Raw genomic sequence first — 23,261 nt, 5'->3', positions numbered from 1 at the left:
CATTTACATATAGCTGCTTTAACTTGACTTGCTATGTGGAGTAACAAACTTTCTTCAGCTACACTGAGAATGCATTCAATTGAAAATGCAGGAGTCATATTGTGGGGAAGCAGTAGCATATTCTTTTGGTGCATTTCATATGAAAGATTTTTTCACAGAGCCTCCTGGTGAGCTTCAGTGGGGTTTAATCTTGCAAATCCCCAAAGCTTTATTCGGACGAATGTTTATCGCTTTCGTTGCTGTAGTTATGTTCTGAATCGGGCTGATTGTTATTCAGGTGGGATGGCCTGGGCATGAACTGTGCTAATCAAAAAACAAACTGCAGTGAAACACTGTGTCACAGACATTTGCAGAGGCCTTCTCCTGACCTTTGTTAACTAGAAGGGTATAATGGCCCAGTTGCAGGTTCATCTTCTGGATTTCTGCACCTTCCACAGTTACCAGACATCTGTGTAAAACCCCCATGTTGGACACAAGGGTCAACAGTGTGCATCAATTCAACGTGGGAAGTCCTGCTGAGGAAGTACCAAGCCATAAATTTCACCCAACAAGAGCAAGCTATCAAACTGAGGCAGCTCCCAAGTTATTAATCACAATGCCGGGTTCATGTACTGTTGCTTGGAACTTCCAGCTCGCTGAGGGAGAAAAGTACACATCTGATATAATCAGGCTTATTCCCACTTTTAAAAAAATGGTCACAATTTGCTTAAATATTACTGTCCTGCACTTAACTTTCAGAGAAATGCGAACAGGCTTGGGATAAATAAATCATGAAGCAGATTATAGGGAAAAAAGTAAGAAGCTAGAGAAAAATAGGAAAAAAACAGTTAAATATAAAGAAAAGGAACACACAATCACATTTATTTATTTTCGTTCATGCAAGTAAGAAAATAAAGGATAATGAACAATTCTTTCTGGCAATGTCATGTTGGCGATCAATATCATCTTGTTGGTGTCTGCGTATACCCAGCGTAGTACTTTCATTGCAGTGTATGTCATTACTGTTCCAAAGTTTATACACCTTTCCCAAAACAGCCAACAAAGTAACAATAGGCATGGTAGCCTTTAGGTTGTGCCAAAAACAAAGTTTAACCTCTTTAGTTCCAGAAACAATTTGTAAAAATCATAGCGATTACCTGGCATTTGCCCTGGTGTATTTTCAATTTGTTTTGGAGTCCACAGCCGTTTCAAATCAATGATTCTTGTAATGTAAATTCTTATCAAAACCTTACGATCAGCTTTGTAAATCTGTGTATAGCCAGGCAGATAGGAAAATTACTCCAGAAATTGTCCTATTACAAGACCACTTCTTGTATTTTCTATACAAAAACCCACGGAGGACTAGATTCAGGCCATTTGCACTTGTGCATTTGCTGCAAATATGAGATGTGGAAGGTTTTTTCAGACCTGTGACCTCAAATAAAATTTTCTCACAAATCTCCAAGACAGGACAAAATAAGTAACAGGCTTTCAAATCTCCTGGGGGCTGGAAATTCTCTTATCGTGAAAAATGCCTGTTTCTCCAGGCATTAACTGCTAATGAAACATGGGAAACATGGGAAACATGAGTGCAGCGAAGGTTCACCAGACTGATTCCTGGGATGGCAGGACTGTTGTATGGGAGAGATTGGGTCGACTTGGCCTGTATTCACTCGAGTATAGAAGAATGAGAGGGGACCTCATTGAAACATATAAAATTCTGATGGGGCTAGACAGACTGAATGCAGAGAGGATGTTTCCCCTGGCTGAGGGATCCAGAACGAGGGGTCACAGTCTCAGGGTATAGGGTAGGACATTTAGGACTGAAATGAGGAGAAATTTCTTCACTCAGAGGGTGGTGAACCTATGGAATTCTCTACCACAGAAGGCTGTGGAGGCCAAGTCATTGAATATATTTAAGAAGGAGCTAGATAGATTTCTAGACACAAAAGGCATCAAGGGGTATGGGGAGAGAGTGGGAATATGGTATTGAGATAGGGGATCAGCCATGATCATATTGAATGGCAGAACAGGTTTGAAGGGCCGAATGGCCTACTCCTGCTCCTATTTTCTATGTTTCTATGGAACATATGCAATAAAAATTTGGGATTCCTTCATGAAAGATTTCCTTAGTGGTAATGAACAAATATCAGCCAATCACTATGGACTACAATATTGAACCTTTGATGCTTTTCAAGCAACTAGTGAACCACTTAATTGGTAGAATCTCCCAAATGTTGGAAATTCAGTTGTGAAGTATGCAATTGTGTTCAAGAATGGATCATGGGTAAGTAAGAAAATTCTGAGGGTAATGTTAACTTTGGGCTATAGTGTAAAATGGACGATATTGGATCAGCCGCCCGTTATACCCCTCTCCCGATTCTCATTTCCATTGAAGTCAATTTGTATAATGGGCGACTGATTCGATATTGCACGTTTTACACTGTCGCCCAAAGTCAAAATTACCTCCTGTGTTTTAATGAGGATGTGCAGCAAGCTCTCATAATCACAATAATGCAGCATCATGGCAGACATGTTTTTGGCAAGCAGAGAAGGTCCCTAAATTACAGAGAAAGAGCTGTGCAAGGAAATTCACCAGCCAGGTTGTGAACTGTCTCTGAGACTAAAAGGACCTAGCAAGGAAGGAGGGGGAAAAAGTTATGGGGGCGAAATCGGGCCTTGTAGCGCCCATTTTGTAGGCACCTAAGCCCCGAAAATGGCATCCAAGATGCGCACGCACACTTCTGGCGTGACGTGCTCAGGACGCCATCTTGGTAAAGGCGTTTGCACGTGAGCACCTAGCAAACGCTGGCAGCAAGTAGATTAGGGAGATTATGACGTTATTCAGTGTGCAGCAATGATTTAAAGGGACCGCTGCTATTTTGGAACTCCATGCTCCAGCCAATGCACTGTCTTAACTTCACACAACTGAACAGGTCTTAAACGGCATGGGGGTCCCCCCACCAGCGCTATTTAAAGGGATCATGCAGGAGTTACCGGTTAGTTGTTGGATCATCGGTTCTGGCTGCTGATGCATTTGTACCTGTTTTTGGAGGTTTCCTATACTTGAATAAAATTGCAATACTCTACAAGGAGTGGGCTGTCTAGCTGTCAGGCAACAGCAAGGGCACTGAGGGAGTAGCAGAGGTGGGACAGGAATGCTGTCATCCTGACCGAGGACAGCAGGTTCATGTTCTATGGAGCCACTGCCACTTGCTGCCTCCTGCTATGTGCCACCTTCTCCTGCAAGAAAGTGGCATGTGTGTTGGTGAGTGTCCTGCAAGATGTTTGGGTGATGTGGCTGTTATGGTTGAATAGCTGCCAGAGTATGTGACCTGTGAGTTGTGGGTGTGCAACAGTGGTAATGTGTGAGGGTGAGATGAAGCATCTAATTGGAAGAGGTGCGTAATGATTGAAAGAGTTTGTGCGTAGGTGGGTGATGGGGGATGTAGCGCATGGAGCAGTGGATGCGGCTAGTGGTGCAGTTGATACGATACACCACTTGACAGTTGAACTCACTCACCTTGAGCACTCATGTCAAATCATTGAACTTCTTCCTACACTGCATCCATGTTCGTGGTGCTGTGGTCCTGGCATTGACTTCGTCTGCTACTGCCCCCGCTGCCTCATGAGCATATGTCTGGAGGGCCTCTTCACCCCCCGCGGATGTAGGATGCCCCTCCTTCTGTCCCCCTCTTCCACTAAGGCCTCTAGTGCATCATCCAAGAACCTTGATGCACGCTCTCTCGCAGGCCCGGTACAAACTTAGATCAGCAGATTCTTCGGGTCTAGCATGCAGATTGGAGGATGTGGGATGTAGTTTTGAGAAAACTTTATTCAATATTTTAAAATGCAACAAAAGTTTTTAAACGTTAGGATGAGACCTGCATCTGTGTTATACTTGTGCAATTTCTGATCCCTGTTCACATTCCGTTCAGACCCTTATATTTTGAAAATATAAGAGTCCCGCAAACTTTGAGCAGCCAAGTTGTTGCTCATTAAAAATTCCTGAGTTCCCATCATCACTATCCTTCATTATATTGCAGCACAGATTCACTTCACAATTGACTTCCACCACTTCCTGCAACCACAGTGCAACCCACCCCCCCCCCCTTTAAGAGAGGCAGGCTGCCTTTAAGTGATGCTAGCCATTCCTGATATCGGGGCACCCTGCTGGTGCGTGCAGCCTGTCAACAGCGCAGGTAGGGCTGGCTGGATGCAGCAATCATTGAAATCACCAGGCAGCATGAATGTTACGTGCTGCCTGCGTTGCAATCAATGGGCACGGGTTAATTGCGCACCCCATTCCCAGCGCCCGTTTTCAGGGGTTAACCAATTTAACCCCCTATATGTTTTATGGATGAGCACCAAGGTAAGGCCTGAATAATACTGTAAAGAAGCAGCACAGGATATGTATGCACATAATGTAAATTTGGAGGGGGTAATTTTCAATTGGGCAGTAAACCAATGGATCAGGTCACCCGCGTGTTACAGAACCTGCCTGGTTTTCATTTCCATTTAATGAAATCGGATGGGTTCTATAATGGACGGGTGATCTGCTCTGCTAGTTTACCTCCCAGGTAGTGAAGGTGAAAATTATCCCCACAGTTGTATAAGATGTATGCAAAAGCAGCTGTACTGACAGAAAAATGTTAATAAGAATGTAGCAAATAAGGTATTAGAACTGAAAACAGAAGTGTTATGAAAATTACATCACATATACCATGATGGGAAGCAACTTTCATAGGCTAAATCAGTCGGGGATAGATTTTTATTTGTATTGCCTAGGCATAAAGTATCACCTGGATGCAGTGCAGAGGGCAAAATTCGGCAGGAGAATCGCACACTGGTAAAGCAGCCGGCTTGATTTTCCTTCCATTCATTGAAATGGAAGCAAAATCTGATGGCCTCTAGTGGGGGCGTCCAATCCTCCCCACCTGATTTGCCTCTCTGCCCAGATGATATTTTACACCCAGGCAGTACAGATTAAAATCTAACCCCACCCCCCCCACCTTACCCCTTCTCAATCCCTACTGTTCCTACGTTTAAAGGCAAAGCAAGCACATAGTAGGAAAGTGCAAAGTGAATTCTAAGACCAGAAAGTTCTAACAGTCTGTGGGTAAATCTTTTTGGAAGAAAGAGTTTGGAAGGTGTAGAGTTTTCAGAGGTTGGAAGAAAGTACAGAATTTGTGGTTTGTACCATCTTATTGAGATATTCTATGATTTGCATGATGTTACCTTAATGTGTCAATACATTGATTGTCCACAAGCACCTAATAGATCAAATAATGACACCAATCATCCATATGGATAAGTGTGCTTAGTTACCATCTATCACAGGGAGTTTCCTCGAGGGTTGTCATGATCTGCCGCCTTACCTTCAGCGGAATATAGGCAGAAACCCGAGATACATTGCGTAAACTAGGTTTCCGCTGATCTTCTGCCAAAATTATGGTAGCCGATCGGGAGAACCTCAGAGGAAATTCCCAGTATATGAGAAGCTGAAGGGCAGCACTCACAGAGCACCAACCATCACTATATACATTTGAAGTATATAGTAAATATTGAGACAATTAGAACTAGTTGGCTATAGAAACATCAGAGATGGAGATACTGAGCAATGATAATGAAAAGGCAGCTCTAATGCTGGTTGATTAGGGATCAGCTAATGCCTCTTTTGAGTTACATAAGAATTCAGACCTTATTGTGTCCGATTTGAAACTAAGGTTGCTACAGTACCAGCACCATATTGAGGAGTCTGATGGATTCTTGCACACAATAGTAGAACATGATTTTCATTGTTTATGGGAAGTCGGTACCTACATATTCTATCTCCCACATGAGTAGTGTAATGTAAGACTGCGATGTGCCATTGAAAATGAAGCAACTGTCATGGTATCTGGATTGGGAGGTGCAGTTAGACAAGTTATAGGCACTGCAGGAATCTCTCTCATGAATGCTCCCATCGCTGCTTTGGAAGCTTTGGTGTCCAAACTCCAAGATGCAGTCATAGCCAGCTTCAACTGCTTGGAGAATGATGTAAACAACAATGATGGAAGGATTCAGATGTAATACAATCGTCCCTATTTAGGTATGCCACAGAGTTGACAGTGAATGCACAAATAAAGATTAAGAAAGACTTGCATTTATATAGCACCTTTCACAACCTCAGGACATCCTCAAAGCACTTTACAGCCAATGAAGTACTTAGACGTGTAATCACTGTCGTAATGTAGGAAACTCAGCTGCCAATTTGCGCATAGCAAGCTTCCACAAATAGCAATGATAATCTGTTTTAGTGATGTTGGTTGAGAGATAAATATTGACCAGGACACTGGGAACTCAACCAGAGAACCAACAGAGGAGGGATGGGGGTTTTAAGGTAATGAAAGCATTGATAAGGGTTTCAGTTGTGGTAGGGATGAATTGGGGTGAAGGTGGGAAATATTGCAGAAGAGGAAGTAAGCGATCTTGGGTAATGGGTAGGATATGGAATTTGAATCTCAGCTCATGATTATATACCATCTGGTTGAGTCTGAGAGAACAACCAGGAAGCAGGATGGAGATGGGGTAGGAGCTGAATAAAATGGATTTGTTTTTCCCAGTGTTCAAATGGAGAAAGCTTTGGCTCATCCATGACCTCATATCAGATAAGGACTCTGACAAAACAGAGATGGTTGTAGAATACAGGATAGTAATGGAGCAGTAAAACTTTTTGTTGTCAGAACACATATGGAAATCCCATGGATAGCATATAAACAAGGATTAGCAACGGCCAAAGATGGAACCTTGAGGCACATCATAGGTGATTATACTGGTGTCCGTGGAGGAGAGGAGGTAAAAGAAGATGAAATGGTTGACCATATTGGACCCTGCAAAGAGGTTGAAGGTCAAGTTGCAGTTGTAGAAGATGTCATTTATGACATTGACACTGGAACAGTAGGCAGGGCAGGAACTGGATTAAAAGGATTGAAAAGGGAGTTTTGGGAATGATGAGTATGGAGCTGTTTGATGATGTACAAAGACCATTTAGAAGAAAAGGTGATTAGGTGTATCTTTACATTACAAAGAAAACTAAGCATGGCTAAGCAGTCCCATAGGTAGATGCTTAGGATGAGGCAGTATGGAGTCTGGGATCAGACCGAATAGTGGAGAGTCCAATTCTTTTTACCAATGAGGCAGTCAGGGACCAAGGCCCAGTTTCTAGTCAAAGAAAGTGGCCTGGCTGAAACATGGAGATCCTGGGTATAGCCTGGGTGATTGGAGCAGTGAGTGAGCTTATTATGTTTAGTGGTTAGTGAAACAGAGGTCCACAAGAGTCCAGAGCAGCCCATGGGTACATCAATCTGAAGATATATTGCAAGTACATCAGTGCAGTTTTTAAGAAATATTGCTCCCTGTGGGACTAAAGGTATGACCGGTTGTACTTTTTATATTGTCACATCTTGATCATTATTTGAAAAAAAGGCATGTAAATGCCTTCAAAACTGGTATTTAAAGTTTCATACGAAGATTTTTTTATTTATTTGTTATTACTTAGCCAATGAAAAATGTACTTTGTCTTCCATTTCCTTGGTCTCTTATGCCACAGACAATATCATACCTCAGAGGGCAGGGGGGCAGGCAATCCGCTGTCAGCCAGTGACTATGCTTTGAAACGTATAGAATTACCCTCCTTCCTTTCCGAAGGGATGGGCGATGACCTCCGTTGCCCTCAGCAGACACTAAGGGAATCAAAGGATATGGGGATAGGGCAGGAAAGTGGAGTTGAGGTAGAAGATCAGCCATGATCTTATTGAACGGCAGAGCAGGCTCGAGGGGCTGTATGGCCTACTCCTGCTCCTATTTCTTATGTTCCTATGTTCTTTCTCTCTAACCCTCCCTCTCCCCATTTTGCTGATGACTGCACAGTTCACGTTGTTAATTAAAGCCTCTGATGTGTTTGTACTGTGTAAAGTTGTCTATTAATTATAGAGAGAGAATGAACAATAAGACAGAGAAGCATAATGACAGGTCCGTAGCATAGTGGGTCAGATCTTTGCTTCACATTGCTGTACTTGTGTTGTCGATACCTGGCTGTGTCTGATGCCATAGCTCGCTAACCACAAGTGTGGTTAAATTCATCAGTCCCCTGCTAGGTCGATGACTGTAGCACCTTGCCTGAGGGCATAAAGTGACACCTCATCCATCTTACTCTGTGAAAAGTTATCTCCTGTTGGCTGAGGGTGGGCAAAGAGAAGAATGTAAGTGTTAGTCGTAGTAGAATTCCCACTGCCTATCACTCCCCCTCCCTGCCTACAGTCTATTCTCCTGGATTCTTAAGGAAAAGGGGAAAAGAGCTGGGCATATAAAAAGCGCAAGGCAATCTAGACACAAAAAACGTTTTTCTATTTTTAAATTTCAGTAAATTCCTCATAAATAAAACATTTTTATATTTGAAAATTGGACATGGAAGTAGTACTTTAGGGCTCAATGCCATTGCGTGTAAAAGAAAACATGACTTACACAATACTGTGTCAAATCAAACCCTTAGATCTGTTTGGCGGATCTCTATACCATGGTGATTTCCTGTCTCTCCATGAATGGTACTGGATTTTTGGTTAATGCAGCGTGGCCCTTCTCCCCATGGTTTTGTTTTCGTCAAGTTGGCAGAAACTGACACTTTTTCTTTGCTTAATTAAGTTGTGCAGAGCAGGGCCGGTCAAACAATCGCATCTACGTGGGGAGTCTTGAACCGAGGAGAATAAAGTGGGTGTTGGCGACATAAAAAAGGGAGATTCTGTTATTGTCTGGGTGTAGACGGGTCATTTTTTTCAAAGTTAATGCTGCCTGAGTGACCACAGCTCGCTCCAAGTGCTGAAGCAAGGATACTCACACTTGGAGACAGTGGGGGTCAAAATCATCGGGCAAGCATAATAGGACGTGCCATTTCTTCCTATTATCTGCTGCATGTTACCTCGCCCTATATCAATGCATGGTTTCAGATAATGCTATAAATTACTGTGGAAACCTATTGTAAGCAATTGGTGGGGATGTACAAAAGCATGTTGCTTATAACTAGAACTGCACATAGCACGAAAGTTTATGCCGTACCAGCAATGGAAATTTGGCAATAGCACATTTGCATGTCTTCGCTTCTGGTACAGTTATACTGCAGTCAATGTGAATCCCAAGAGGTCTGAGATTGCCTCCTTGAAATGGCAGAATTCTGCTTGGCAAAATTGAATACATCATCATTTCCCCAGTCATACTCCAATTTTTGCTACAATGCAACATGAAATTTGCACTCATATGGACACAAAAACTGCAGCATAATTCAGTCATTAATGCCACCTTATAACCATGTACCGTGCTGAATAAAGGATACAGGACACACTGCTGTTTAAATATATTGTACATGTTATTCATTACGCCACCTTCCTTAAGCCTGTGTTGTGGCTGACCCTTTTCTCGACACTTGCTTTATCAATCATTTAGTGAAAGGTATAGCTACATTTTATAATTAAATACACAAAATAACTATGCTGCATTTACTAGTCCGGAACAAGTTAGCAATAGCCAGACACACAGAGCACATGATCAAATATATAAAAAGTGCATTATTATTTAATTCGGTCAAAGTCAATAATGTGGAAATCCGACACAAATAGATTACTAGTGAAATCCAGATAATCTTTATGTATAAGGCCCTCTTCACAAAGAATCACTGAACTAATAAAATGCAGTCTTCTGATTTTTTTTAAGATCAGACTTTTATCCTCAGGAATAATCGGGTAGGAATTTATATTTTTTTTAAATGAACCATTTCTTAGCAAATCACCAAATATTTGGGAATAGATAGTCAGTCGGTGCCAGTGAAGCCATTCCTGTTGCACACAGCCTGGTTGGATGACACTTTCTATCTATCCTGATGGATTATTTATAACAAAATCTCCCTGCTGTGGTGATAGACTGGTTTGGAGTGTGTGAGTTATAATTACATACTAAAAATAATTTTCTAAAGATTCACAAGAGCATGAAGTTGGTGGGGAACCTGTTTGAGACTGCCTTTCATAACTAGTGCAAATGGGGCATGACCGACAGCACATCACTGATTGCCTTATAATTGTTATTCAACTGAGGACCAGCAAAGGTGGATCTTGCTGAACCTAAATGTTTTTAATGAAATTTGCTGCAAATGGAGATGCAGAGGTATACTTCCTGCAAATTCCAGATGGAACCAATCTGTTACAGCACTATACCGATACTCAAGCAGATACAGTATGTGCTGATCGAAAACTTGTATCCAGAGTCAGACTGCTGCATGTCAAATCTGGACTAAAAAATATGGGGACAGAGATCTCAACCCTGAACTCTTGAACCTTGGCTGGGTGTCATTAGGGTGAGCAACAGACAGGCTTAGGGAAGAGTTGTATTATTTCTTTTCAGTGATGATGCAGAAAGAAGCATAATGATACTGCACAAAATGTTCCCATTGTCTTTGAACTGGAGGAAGGACTAGTGCTTTTATTGGCCACAACAGATTCAGAGTCAATGGGTCCTAACTGAGATTGGATTATTACTAAGCTGTTTCCTCTTCTTCACTTTATTTTTCCATTTTATGATAACCTTTAGTAGTATTGGTATTTAGCCTGAGCTAGTAGATGCTAGATCAGTATAGTAACACTTGATAAGCTTATCCAATTCAGAAAATATATGGAGTGCTTAATGTAGTTGGCAATATCAGGAAATTAAAACTATTAGCATGTTTATTTTAATAACCAATAATAAAATTTAAATCTGAGGTAAAAAAAAATCCATTATTTTCTTTGGTTGGGTTACTTAAATCACATCATTTAGTAGCCCACCAAAAATATTTGTAGTCCATTTGAACGATTGTTAATGAGTTAATTTGTTCCTTTTCCTTTCCCTTCTACACACCAGAACCATAAATAATCACCATATGATAAAATAGTGACCAATTGCAGTATATATTTACCCTGTGGAAGTTTACATTTCTCAATTGTATTAGAGCTATGTGACACTGATCTCCAAGTGGTAAAACTATCATGTATCTTGTCAAAACATTTAGATATTAGGACAGATATTTTCTATCATACTTAGTTATTCAACACGATTGAAAAAGTGTAGCTGCCTGTTTTAACATATGAAACTTAGTAACCCAATTAATTTTTCTGCCATGCTCAGCTTTGTGAATTTCAGCCTCTGTTTTATGACAACTTGTAATTGCTGTACTTATTACTGCCATCTGAAAATAAAGAATGTGACTATTGGCACAGGCCTCTCCATGTCTATGTTAAGAATCTATGTTATCGGTCTGTGGTGCCTTGGCTTGACTGTGTTTAGACACTGCATCGCAGCTACAGTCAGCAAATACTGTGCTATGCAGTTGATTTTACCCGAGGCCATAATAAAGAAACTTTTTACTGCACTTTCATCCTTTAAGTACAGGTACAGAATACATTCAGCTACACAAAGATTCCAAGGATTTCTGCAGATTTTGGGGCCAAATCTCTGAGCACTTTTGACTCAGATTTCTGTGGATTTCTGTTAACTCCCTAGTGATGGCTTCTGAGTGGGATGGGATAAAGTAAAGCCAAGATGTACCAGAATGGGCCAGGCCAGTAAGTAACAGTGTTTGACACTCTATCCCTAATGTGAAATTGCTTTAAATTTCACTTGCTGCCTGTTATTTTACTGCGCTGTACAATTTGGATAAAACAAAAGGTCTTGGACTCGGTGGTGTGTGAACATATGCTCTGCAGAGCAACAGGAAGAAATGATGTACAATCAACATGGGCTTCTCGTTTATTTTCAGAGACGTACTTGAGGTCATGGTAGGACAGGACAGGACTGATGGCTTTGTTAAATCCACTACAGTAATTAACGTCTCAGTTATCCTTTTTTATATCCATGCATTTTAAGATTCACAAAATTTGTCTATATATATTCTTTTATAAGTTTCTCTTGGGGGAAATCTATTTATTTCAATTGTATGTTTCATCCTCACTTCCTGAGTCTAAGCAATTGGACACATTAAAAAAAACATAAAATGCTGTAAATGTACAATAGGTAGGTCAGCGTCTATGTGTTGGATGTTACCAGTTCTGAGGCAGGGTCCCATTCAAAATATTAATCTATTTTTCGCTATCAAACGCTGTGTATTTCCAGCATTTTGTGATTTTTTTAAGATTTAGATTTCCAGCATAATTTTCTCTTTTTTTTCTGCCCTTCTCTCTCAATGATGCTGATTCCTGTTTGCATGTTGCTCCACAGGCACTGGGAGACCTCTGGTACCTTACCCAGGTGGCCATTCTTCATGTGTGAGCCTTACTAGTGAGTATTGTATTAGCAGGCTATGTGATCCATTTCTAACCCAATGTCCATGTGTGTGTGCTTTCAAGCGGGATTGTGACCTAGCAGCAACTTTGGTTGAATCCTTGCTAGTCCAAAGTACTGAGACTATTTATAGCACCCTGGCTCTTGCCCTGGCTGAGATCAGCTAACAGCACAGATTGGAAACTTCTGGTCTGAGTGACTACTACCCCAGGCATTGTCCTTTATCCACTGGGAAGCTGCTATGTTTTTATCTCCATGTAATAATAGTAGTGCAGTCCATTATTTGTAAACCTTGTGAATATAGCTCACTGGCGGGTGACTGGTGTCTAGATCTTCTGTAGTGGTTACTTGCTCAGCCATTACTCCCTTAGTTTATGAATGTTTTATGAAAATTTTCTTGATGTCCTAATATTTGCACATCCAAGCCACCCCCTTTAAGGAGTGTACATAGGAAGGTAAGTAAATCTAGCTGTTTAGAACTTATAATATTATTTTATCTCTCCAAATCCCGGTTGTTAATGCTAGACTCCTGATATGAAAATCTAGGAGGGATACTTCTGTCTCTTTCAGTACAAGATTGATGGGCGAGCTTGTATCAGAAATCTCAAGATTGCTATGCTAATTGTTATGGGTCTACTTTGCTGTGGTGCTTTTAAGCTGTCAGCCTTGGCTCAGTGGTAGCACTCTTGCCTCTCTGTTAGAAGGTTGTGGGTTCAAGCCCCATTCTAGGGACTTGAGTACATAATCTAGCTGGACACTTAAGTGCAGTACTGTGGGGCTGCTGTTATGTCTTTTAGATGAGACTTTAAACGGAGGCCCTGCCTGACCTCTGAGATAGATGTAAATGATGCTATAGTACTACTTGAAGAAGAGCAGGGGAGTTCGCCTAATGGCCTGGCCAACATTTATCCCTTAATCAAAACAGATTTTCAGGTTATTTATCTCATTGTTATTTATGGGACTTTGCTGTGTGCATATTTGGCTGCTGTGGTTGCCTACATTACAACAGTGACTGCATTTCAAAAGCTGTGAAGTGCTTTGGGACAGCCTGAGGATTTGAAAGGTGCTATGTAAATGGAGGAATTGGCACTGCACAGGCAAAGTGTGAAGGATGGACCATTTTATCCATTGTCATTAAGAGACATTCTGAACTCATTGGTTTATCATGTCCAACATTTAATCTTGCACTTCAGCCCAATAATTGAGTAGAGGATGGTTATTTACTAGAAACAGTTATGATTCCCCATGTCTCTACCTGTACAATGGTCTCCCCCCGTGAAACAGTGTGTTGCATAATGGCAACTTAAAGAAAAGTCTGTTAAGCTGCCATACAATGAGAATGAGTCTATTTTTGGTGCCATTCTAAACTTCCCTTTCATTTTGGGAGATTTTTCTCAAAATATAGAATTCACATAGCTTTTTTTTCTGAGATTATTGAACCGCAAAAGATTGATTATTATTGTTATTCAGCACAATGAACTGCTAGATTCTCATCTGGTACAATGAATGTGCAATTCAACACTAATATTCACAAGCGTCATTTAACAATGGAATCGCACACTTATTGAGAATACAATGGGGTTTCTCCACTGACTAATCATAGTGTTCTATATTAACAAAATAAACTTACTGTACAGTCTAAAATAAATGTTTAGAAGGAGCTCAGTTCCAAAAGTAAATGTAGGCTGGTGCCAATGAAGGAGTTAAATCTTTCTCTTTGATGTGACTATGACCTACTGGCCATTCAGAGTACTCAGAGACAGGCACCTGGAGCTGCTGGTATAACAGTGCAGGCCTCAGGGTTACATTGGGTGGCACTGGCTTAGCAGAAGGGGTTGCATGCCAAGCAGAAGCCCAGACAGTGTGAAGGATTCACAAGGGCTGGAAAAGAGCCATCTCACTTTCCTGGCACCTATAGCTCCACATGGTGCTCTGCGGCTCACCAGGACAAAGAGAGTGATTTTTTTTTCCTCGGAATTAACATTATGCTGACGAATGAATAATAAAATTGACGCACAGAACTCCAGCAGCATTTTAAACCGATAACATAGAGATACAGTTATAATCGGAGATGGTCACTTTCTGCAGGTGTTCATCAGTGTCCTGAATTTGCATATATTTGCATACTGTCAAACAGTTGGCTGACAGAATTTGCAGAAAAGGTCTGGACAGAGCCCAAACCTGTCAGCGGCTTTCTCCTTGCCAGTCAAGGTTGGATTTGGTCACAGTGTTAAAAAAAAAGTCCTTTAATGCTTCAGTACAGGAGCCAAAGAAAACTATCTGGTGTAAAATGTGAGGGACATCACAGTGTGATGGGAAATGCACAATAAATACTGTTTATTCATTTACAATAAAGACACTGTTTAGTTCCTGGGTTGCAACTGGCTGGGCCATCTGGCTAATATCTTCACAGTAAAACATTGTCTGTGACAAAATAAATTACCATGATTGCATCTACAGAACCAACTAAACTGGCTTCTGTATAAAGCACCCTTCTCAAGCTATGAAATCATGGAACATAGATGTTACCAGCACAATTGAATCTGGTCACTAAGAGTACTATTTAGACAGGACTACTTAAATCTGAATTAATAAGACATTTCTGCCCTTTTCTTCAATCTAAAGTGAATCAATCAGTTCAATCCAAAACACTGAACTCTTTACGTTGAGTAGTTCTAATTTATTTTTTTCACCCTCCAATTTTCTCCCCTCTTTTCCTGAAGCCACTAACTCAAACGGTTAGGTTCCACCGGCGCTGGCCACAGTCTGGTACATCACCCAAGTGCTCACCCTGCTAGACAGGGAGTACCGGCAGAAGGGTTTCACAGCTAAACCTGGTGCTCTTGTCGCCCAACATCTACAATTGGCACTTTCCAGCAGGTGGCATTGAATAGAGTTTAGGAGCTTTTCCTCTTCGAGTCCAGGAGTGCGGAGTCCAATTGTAGCACCCTAACTACTGCCCTGAACTGAGATCAGCCAACTCAACACAGGCCAGGGATCAAACCTGGGACCTTCTCATTCTGTATAATTCAATTTTACACTAGAGAAAAGAAAGACAGAACTTACATTTATATAGCGCCTTTCATGACCTCAGAATGTCCCAAAGTGTTTCACAGCTATTGATCTACTTTTGAAGTGTAGTCACTGTTGTAATGTAGGAGACGCGGCAGCCAATTTACGCACAGCAAGTTCCCGTAAACAGCAATGTTATAACGACCAGATAATCTGTTTCCTTGATGTTGGTTGAGGGATAAATGTTGGCCAGGACACTGGGGAGGACTCCCCTACCCAGTGCCATGGGATCTTTCACATCCACTTGAGAGGGCAAACGGTGCCTCGGTTTAACCTCTCATCTAAAAGACAGCACCTCCAACCGTGTAGCACTCCTTCAGTACACTAGGCAGTGTACTTATCAACTGAGCTATCAAGTAGGTAATTTTTTAGCAACCATAATGTTCTTGCAACACACAAACACATAAACTGTGCCATGATTCAATTTTATTTTTTGCATTTATATACAAACAGAGGACGCAAGCTTTAGAATAATCAAATGATCCCAGAAGTGTAGCAATAAAAATCACACTGTACACTTATTAGGGCACAATTAACCAAAAATTTCCAAACCTAAAAGGACTGGATAAAGATTATTCATTTTTAATGAATTCTATTGCCGAGTATTTCTCAACAGAATATTTAATTGGAGATCTGAGTAGTGTGATGTCAATTTACTTCCACTTATGAAGCTTACTGGGGCTAATTTGGACTTTGGATGATAGTGTAAAATGGATGGTATTGATTCAGCCACCCTTTATACATCGCTCCTGAGTTTCATCGAGAATTGGAGGAACGCAGAGTTCTCAGCAGGTTGTAGGGCTGGAGGAGGTTACAGAGATAGGGATTTGGCAAGGCCATGGAGGGATTTGAACACAAGGATGAGAATTTTAAATTGGAGGCGTTGCTGGACCAGGAGCCAATGTAGGTCAGCGAACACTGGGGTGATGGGTGAACGAGACTTGGTGTGAGTTAGGAGACGGGCAGCAGAGCTTTGGATGGGCTGAAGTTTATGGAGGGTGGAAGATGAGAGGCCTGCCAGGAGATTGTTGGAATAATCGCGCCTGGAGGTATTACTCATGTGTGAACCTTTACAGTAAGTGTCAGCAGCCTTTTCAGCCACTCCTATAGGGTCTCTGACTATCAATCAGCAGCAGGAATCATGGCCAATTTTGCTGTATCTAATCCAGGGCACGGAGGCCAATTGTAAGCCCCACATCTGCCCCTGCTGAGATCAACGAGCTCAGCTCAGTTCAGAGATCAAAAATGGGACTTTTCTGTCTGGATGGTTCAGTGACTCACTATATAAACTTACTGGGCCATTGGAACAGTTCAAATGAATTATCTTCTAAAGAACATAGAGGATATGTTCTTCCCATTTACAATCAACTCTATCATGGCCACTGTGCACCCATTTAATCTCTTTAGGAAATATTCTGTAAATTTGTACTTATCCCCGCAAAGGAAAATTGAGTGAAGCTCCAGAATACCTGTCTAACCTTACATTATTCATCCCTGACTAGGTGCTTTCCTTGGCTTGACATTCCACGGTCCCAGCATTTCAGGAGCATTTGATCATCTCTCTCTGTGCTTATTGTTACAAACCTCACTGTCATTCCTAACCACATCTGCAGCCTCTATGAGGTCTTGACATGCATTTTATCGTAAAGCTTGAATTATTGAAAGCTAGTTACAAAAGTTGATACATTGGCTGTGGTGTCCAAAGACCTACTTGAAAATTTGGCCCATTTTCTTTGGGTGTTAAAACATAAGGGGGTAGAATTTCCATGGGAGCTCTCCCGATCTCCCACCATAACTTTGGGTTTCTTTGGTCTACAGGTTTCCACTGATTTTCCACCAAAGTTACAGTAGGAGATCAGGAGAACCCCCATGGAAATTCTACACCTAGAATTTTTAGGAACGGGAAAAAGGACATTAAGCCCAACAAATCTATTCAATTTTGATTGACCTTAACCACACCAAACTCCCCTTTGACCATTGGGATATATTTTCTAACACACACTGTTCCCTACAAACACTTCACATGCTCAGATGAAATTCCTGTGTGGTTTCTTTGAAGATGCTAAACTATTTATTTAAACAGCACCCAGAGGAATACAGTATAAACAAGTTAACTGTTCGTATGGGAACAATGCCAGTTGGAAAATATACCCCCCCAAGCCCCTCAATCCCTTCTCTCTGCAGAACACATCGGGTTATCTCTTGAACACATTTTTACATTTCTGTGGCTATCCTTGGTAACTTATTCCACAGTTCGGTTTGATTTGTAAAGCTGTGGTATCTTAAGTGTCAAAATTAACTAATGCAAATATTGTAAAGCGCTTCTTACCAGCTTCCAACTGTAGGTAAAACTGTCAGCTATCCTGACAGCTCTTTTCTATCTTTCTAAACTCGAGAATAGAAGTGGGTGGAAAACTAAAGTTTGGTGTCAGAGATGATTCAATCAGCATGTGAAAACTTTCAAAATTCAGCTTACACTGACAAGAAAAGAGCTGAAGTGATTTGGCCCAATTGTACTGTAGTTATGCTGCTTATCCTATGCCACTACAGTGCAGCATTAAATTTGAAACAAAAAAAGTGCATTAAATAAACCCTGGAGGAGTTTGTTTGGAGACTGAGGCAGATAAGCCAAAACTGGGTTATTTTTTTCTCTTATTCAATCTATCTACATGTTCAAAAATACTGAGATGCTGAAATATGCTTTCTTAAAGTAATCCCCTGACCCTGTCATTAGACATGTATCTCATTAAATTTTCTTCTTCTTGTTGAAAAATGGGGTTTGTGCTTTTTTGAGTCTTTAGTCCGTAAAATTCCCCAGGCTGAGTGCTGTGCAGAATAGGAATGACAACAGGCAACTGCCTGTCTTTTGAATCAGTGAACAGTGTGCACAACACAAGGGAAAATGTTGTTTGGCACTTGTTCAACACAAAAAATACAAGCCTACAGGTGTTTATTCATTTTCACGTAAATTTTTAATTCTTTTTTTCCTAATGTGCTCTGCGTACTTGAGAAAGCAAAATGGTGGCCAAAAGGATTTTGTAAAAGAATTTGGAGTGATACGTTTGGTTTTGGCTCTTTGGTATTGCTAGTTGCATCTGATGGTGATTTTTGATTGGAAGCTCTTTGAAATTTGGCAGTTTTCATTCCCATTTGTTACATGTGGATTGATATATTCTGTACCTGTTCAGGCCTGATTTGTCTATTTGTGGTTTATAAAGATGAAATTTCAGCTAATCAGGTACAAATCTGATGCAGAAATTTGCATGTGTTGGACAGTGAAGTGTGATGGACAAAACATGTTCTGGATATACCATTTAAGTATAAAAGAAATATTAGATATAATGGGCCGTATTTAGCTGTAAAAATAACGGTGAGGCCATCAGCGCTCATTGTTATTTATATGCAAATTGGACAGTAACTTCCGCAGTTAAATGTGGAAATCCGGAAGTTGCTGTCAGAGGTGCCCTGCTCCTCCAAAAGTTGTGCAAAAATGGCATCTCGCTGTCGGACTCACCATTCAAATGTATTGAACAGCGTGAAGTTCCTGTACTTACCTCGGAGATACGGACTTAAATCAGCAAAATAAAAGTTAGGGATTGTCCATTCCAGCCTAAGCACCCTTTTAACAGCATGGAAAATCTTAATTACTGCTAAACAGCCTCTCCTGGCACTGAAAATTAACTTTTACAAGTGCGTAGTCTCATTCCTTCAGCTTTTAATTATTGTTGGACATCTTAAAAAATGTAAATAATTTTTTTTTCTTAATTTTTCTTTCTGTCTCTTTTATCTCTGACTCTTAATCCAATCTTTCTTTCCCTCTCTTTATTTCTCTTTCTGTACCTGATTTGACATTGAATTCACTATTCTAACTTACACTTCCTGGTTCAGACTCTGCACTGCTCATTAACGATTCTTCAATCCGATTATTTAAGGAGACACACAGTTGCTTGTCCTGTTCACACAGGTCCCAGATCCCCTCTAGAGGGCACCGTGCTGAATGGTTCTCTAACTTATTGTAACTCGCCATGCAAAACCCCACAGAAAGTCTATGGCCAAAGGCAAGTCTAACAAACGGCTGGCCGAGAGACATACAGAGTGAGACAGAGGCAAAAAAAGATAGATGGGACTTCTGCCTCAGCAGCAATACTGCCAGAAGTGTAGTGGGACAGGATTTCTACCTGCTCATCTGTGCGGTAGCCGACCTCTGTGAATTTTCCGGGGACAGTCATATGGATATTATTTTGGTGGACTGCCAGCAATGCTTCTGTCTGTGTCAAGGTCTAGCTACATTTCCACAAGGGGGAAAGATAGGGCAACTGAAGCCAGAGCTCCCTGGATGACGAAAGAGATAGAGAGTAAGATGAAGCAGAAAATGGGGGCGTGTGACAGATGTCAGGTTGATAATACAAGTGAGAAGCAGGCTGAATATAGAAAGTTCAGAGGGGAAGTGAAAAAGGAAATAAATAGACTGGCGGCTAACATAAAAGGGAATCCAAAAGTCTTCTATAGACATATAAACAGTAAACGGGTAGTAAGAGGAGGGGTGGGACTGATTAGGGACCAAAAAAATCTATGCATGGAGGCAGAGGGCATGGCTGAGGTACTAAATGAGTACTTTGCATCTGTCTTTACCAAGGAAAATGATGCTGCCAAAGTCACAGTAAAAGAAGAGGTAGTTGAGATACTGGATGGGCTAAAAATTGATAAAGAGGAGGTACTAGAAAGGTTGGCTGTACTTAAAGTAGATAAGTCACCCGGTCTGGATGGGATGCATCCTTGGTTGCTGAGGGAAGTAAGGGTGGAAATTGCAGAGGCCATAATCTTCCAATCATTCTTAGATACGGGGGTGGTGCCAGAGGACTGGAGAATTGCAAATGTTACATCCTTGTTCAAAAAAGGGTGTAAGGATAAACCCAGCAACTACAGGACAGTCAGTTTAACCTTGGTGGTGTTGGCAACTTTTAGAAACGATAATCCGGGACAAAATTAACAGTCACTTGGACAAGTGTGAATTAATTAAGGAAAGCCAGCACAGATTTGTTAAAGGCAAATTGTGTTTAACTAATGTGATTGAGTTTATTGATGAGGTAACAGAAAGGGTCAATGATGGCAATGCAGTTGATGTGGTGTATATGGACTTCCAAAAGGCATCTGATAAAGTGCTATTGTGGACAGTGAAGAAGGTTATCTAGGATTGCAACGGGATCTTGATAAATTGAGCCAGTGGGCCGATGAATGGCAGATGGAGTTTAATTTAGATAAATGTGAGGTGATGCATTTTGGTAGATCGAATCGGGCCAGGACCTACTCCGTTAATGATAGGGCGTTGGGGAGAGTTATAGAACAAAGAGATCTAGGAGTACAGGTTCATAGCTCCTTGAAAGTAGAGTCACAGGTGGATAGGGTGGTGAAGAAGGCATTCGGCATGCTTGGTTTCATTGGTCAGAACATTGAATACAGGAGTTGGGATGTCTTGTTGAAGTTGTACAAGACATTAGTAAGGCCACACTTGGAATACTGTGTACAGTTCTGGTCACCCTATTATAGAAAGGATATTATTAAACTAGAAAGAGTGCAGAAAAGATTTACTAGGGTGCTACCGGGACTTGATGGTTTGACTTATAGGGAGAGGTTAGATAGACTGGGACTTTTTTCCCTGGAGAGTAGGAGATTAAGGGGTGATCTTATAGAAGTCTATAAAATAATGAGGGGCATAGATAAGGTAGATAGTCAAAATCTTTTCCCAAAGGTAGGGGAGTCTATAACGAGGGGACATAGATTTAAGGTGAGAGGGGAGAGATACAAAAGGGTCCAGAGGGGCAATTTTTTCACTCAAAGGGTGGTGAGTGTCTGGAACGAACTGACAGAGGCAGTAGTAGAGGCGGGTACAATTTTGTCTTTTAAAAAGCATTTGGACAGTTACATGGGTAAGATGGGTATAGAGGGATATGGGCCAAGTGCAGGCAATTGGGACTAGCTGAGTGGTATAAACTGGGCGACATGGACATGTTGGGCCGAAGGGCCTGTTTCCATGTTGTAACTTCTATGATTCTATGATTCTTAATAGGCTTGTCATCAAAGTTGAAGCCCATGGAATAAAAGGGGCAGTGGCAGCATGGATACGAAATTGGCTAAATGACAGAAAGCAGAGAGTAGTGGTGAATGGTTGTTTTTCAGACTGGAGGGAGGTGTACAGTGGCATTCCCCAGGGGTCGGTACTAGGACTACTGCTTTTCTTGATATATATTAATGATTTGGACTTGGGTGTTTTAAAATTTGCAGATGACACAAAACTTGGAAGTGTAGTGAACAGCAAGGAGGATAGTGATAGACTTCAAGAGGACATAGACAGGCTGGTGGAATGAGCGGACACGTGGCAGATGAAATTTAACGCAGAGAAGTGAAAAATGATACATTTTGGTAGGAAGAATGAGGAGAAGCAATATAAACTAAAGGGTACAATTCTAAAGGGGGTGCAGGAACAGAGAGATCTGGGGGTATATGCGCACAAATCGTTGAAGGTGACAGGGCAGGTTGAGAAAGCCGTTAAAAAAGCATACGGGATCCTGGGTTTATAAATAGAGGCATAGAGTACAGAAGCAAGGAAGTTATGCTGAACCTTTATAAAACACTGGTTCCGCCACAACTGGAGTATTGTGTCCAATTCTGGGCACCGCACATTAGGAAGGATGTGAAGGCCTTAGAGATGGGGCAGAAGAGATTTAATAGAATAGTTCAAGGGATGAAGGACTTCAGTTACGTGGATAGACTGGAGAAGCTGGGGTTGTTCTCCTTAAAGCAGAGAAGATTGAGAGGAGATTTGATAGAGGTATTCAAAATCATGGAGGGTCTAGACAGAGTAGATAGAGAGAAACTGTTCCCATTGGCAGAAGTGTCAAGAACCAGAGGACGTAGATTTAAGGTGAATGGCAAATGAATCAAAAGCAACATGAGGAAAAACGTTTTTACACAGTGAGTGGTTATGATCTGGAATTGCACTGCCTGAGAGGGTGATGGAGGAAGATTCAATCGTGGCTTTCAAAGGGGAATTGGATAAGTACTTGAAGGGAAAAAATTTGCAGGGCTACGGGGAAAGGGCGGGGGAGTGGGACTAACTGGATTGCTCTTACAGAGAGCCGGCACGGACTCGATGAGCCGAATGGCCTCCTTCCGTGTTGTAACCATTCTATGATTCTATGATTCTAAGGTGTGGTGGGAAAATTGAAAATCACTGCCTGTGGCACCGTCAACAGCCTAAAGGGGCTGGCTGCCATCCAGGCAGACAGAAGTGTGGGCCCGTTTTATTTACCAGCAAAATCTGATCATTCAATGATCAATTTCACTCATTATAAAGAGCCATTCAAATTTTAAGTCTCCTTTGCAGGCCCTAGCAAGGCTGGATGCCAGTTAAATGCTGCTAAGGTGGTAATAATGGAAGATGTTACATATAACGTCACTCAGTCATTACCATCTTAGTTGAACGCGCCAACTATATTTGGGCAAGTGTTTCTGGTATCTAGCAGAAATTATGCAAGAAGATCAGTACAGACGCAGAAATGGCTGAAGACCTGGTGGGCCCCCTTAATTTTCTGTTCCCACCCACCCAAGTAACAGAAAACCAGTGTGCTCAAGTGTCGAAGTCTGTCTTACTGTGTATGAGTGATTGAATGTAAGGAGTTTTACAACACCAGGTTATAGTCCAACAGCTTTATTTAAAATCACAAGCTTTCGGAGGCTTTCTCCTTCGTTAGGTGAGTGTGGGGTTCCATGAAAGGTACCGCATAAATAGTCAGATATATGCGGTGCCTTTCATGGAATCCCACACTCACCTGACGAAGAAGAAAGCCTCCGAAAGCTTGTGATTTTAAATA

Source organism: Heptranchias perlo, chromosome 11, assembly GCF_035084215.1.
Source record: "Heptranchias perlo isolate sHepPer1 chromosome 11, sHepPer1.hap1, whole genome shotgun sequence".
NCBI classification, from domain to species: domain Eukaryota; kingdom Metazoa; phylum Chordata; class Chondrichthyes; order Hexanchiformes; family Hexanchidae; genus Heptranchias; species Heptranchias perlo.
This window is presented reverse-complemented; position numbering follows the sequence as displayed.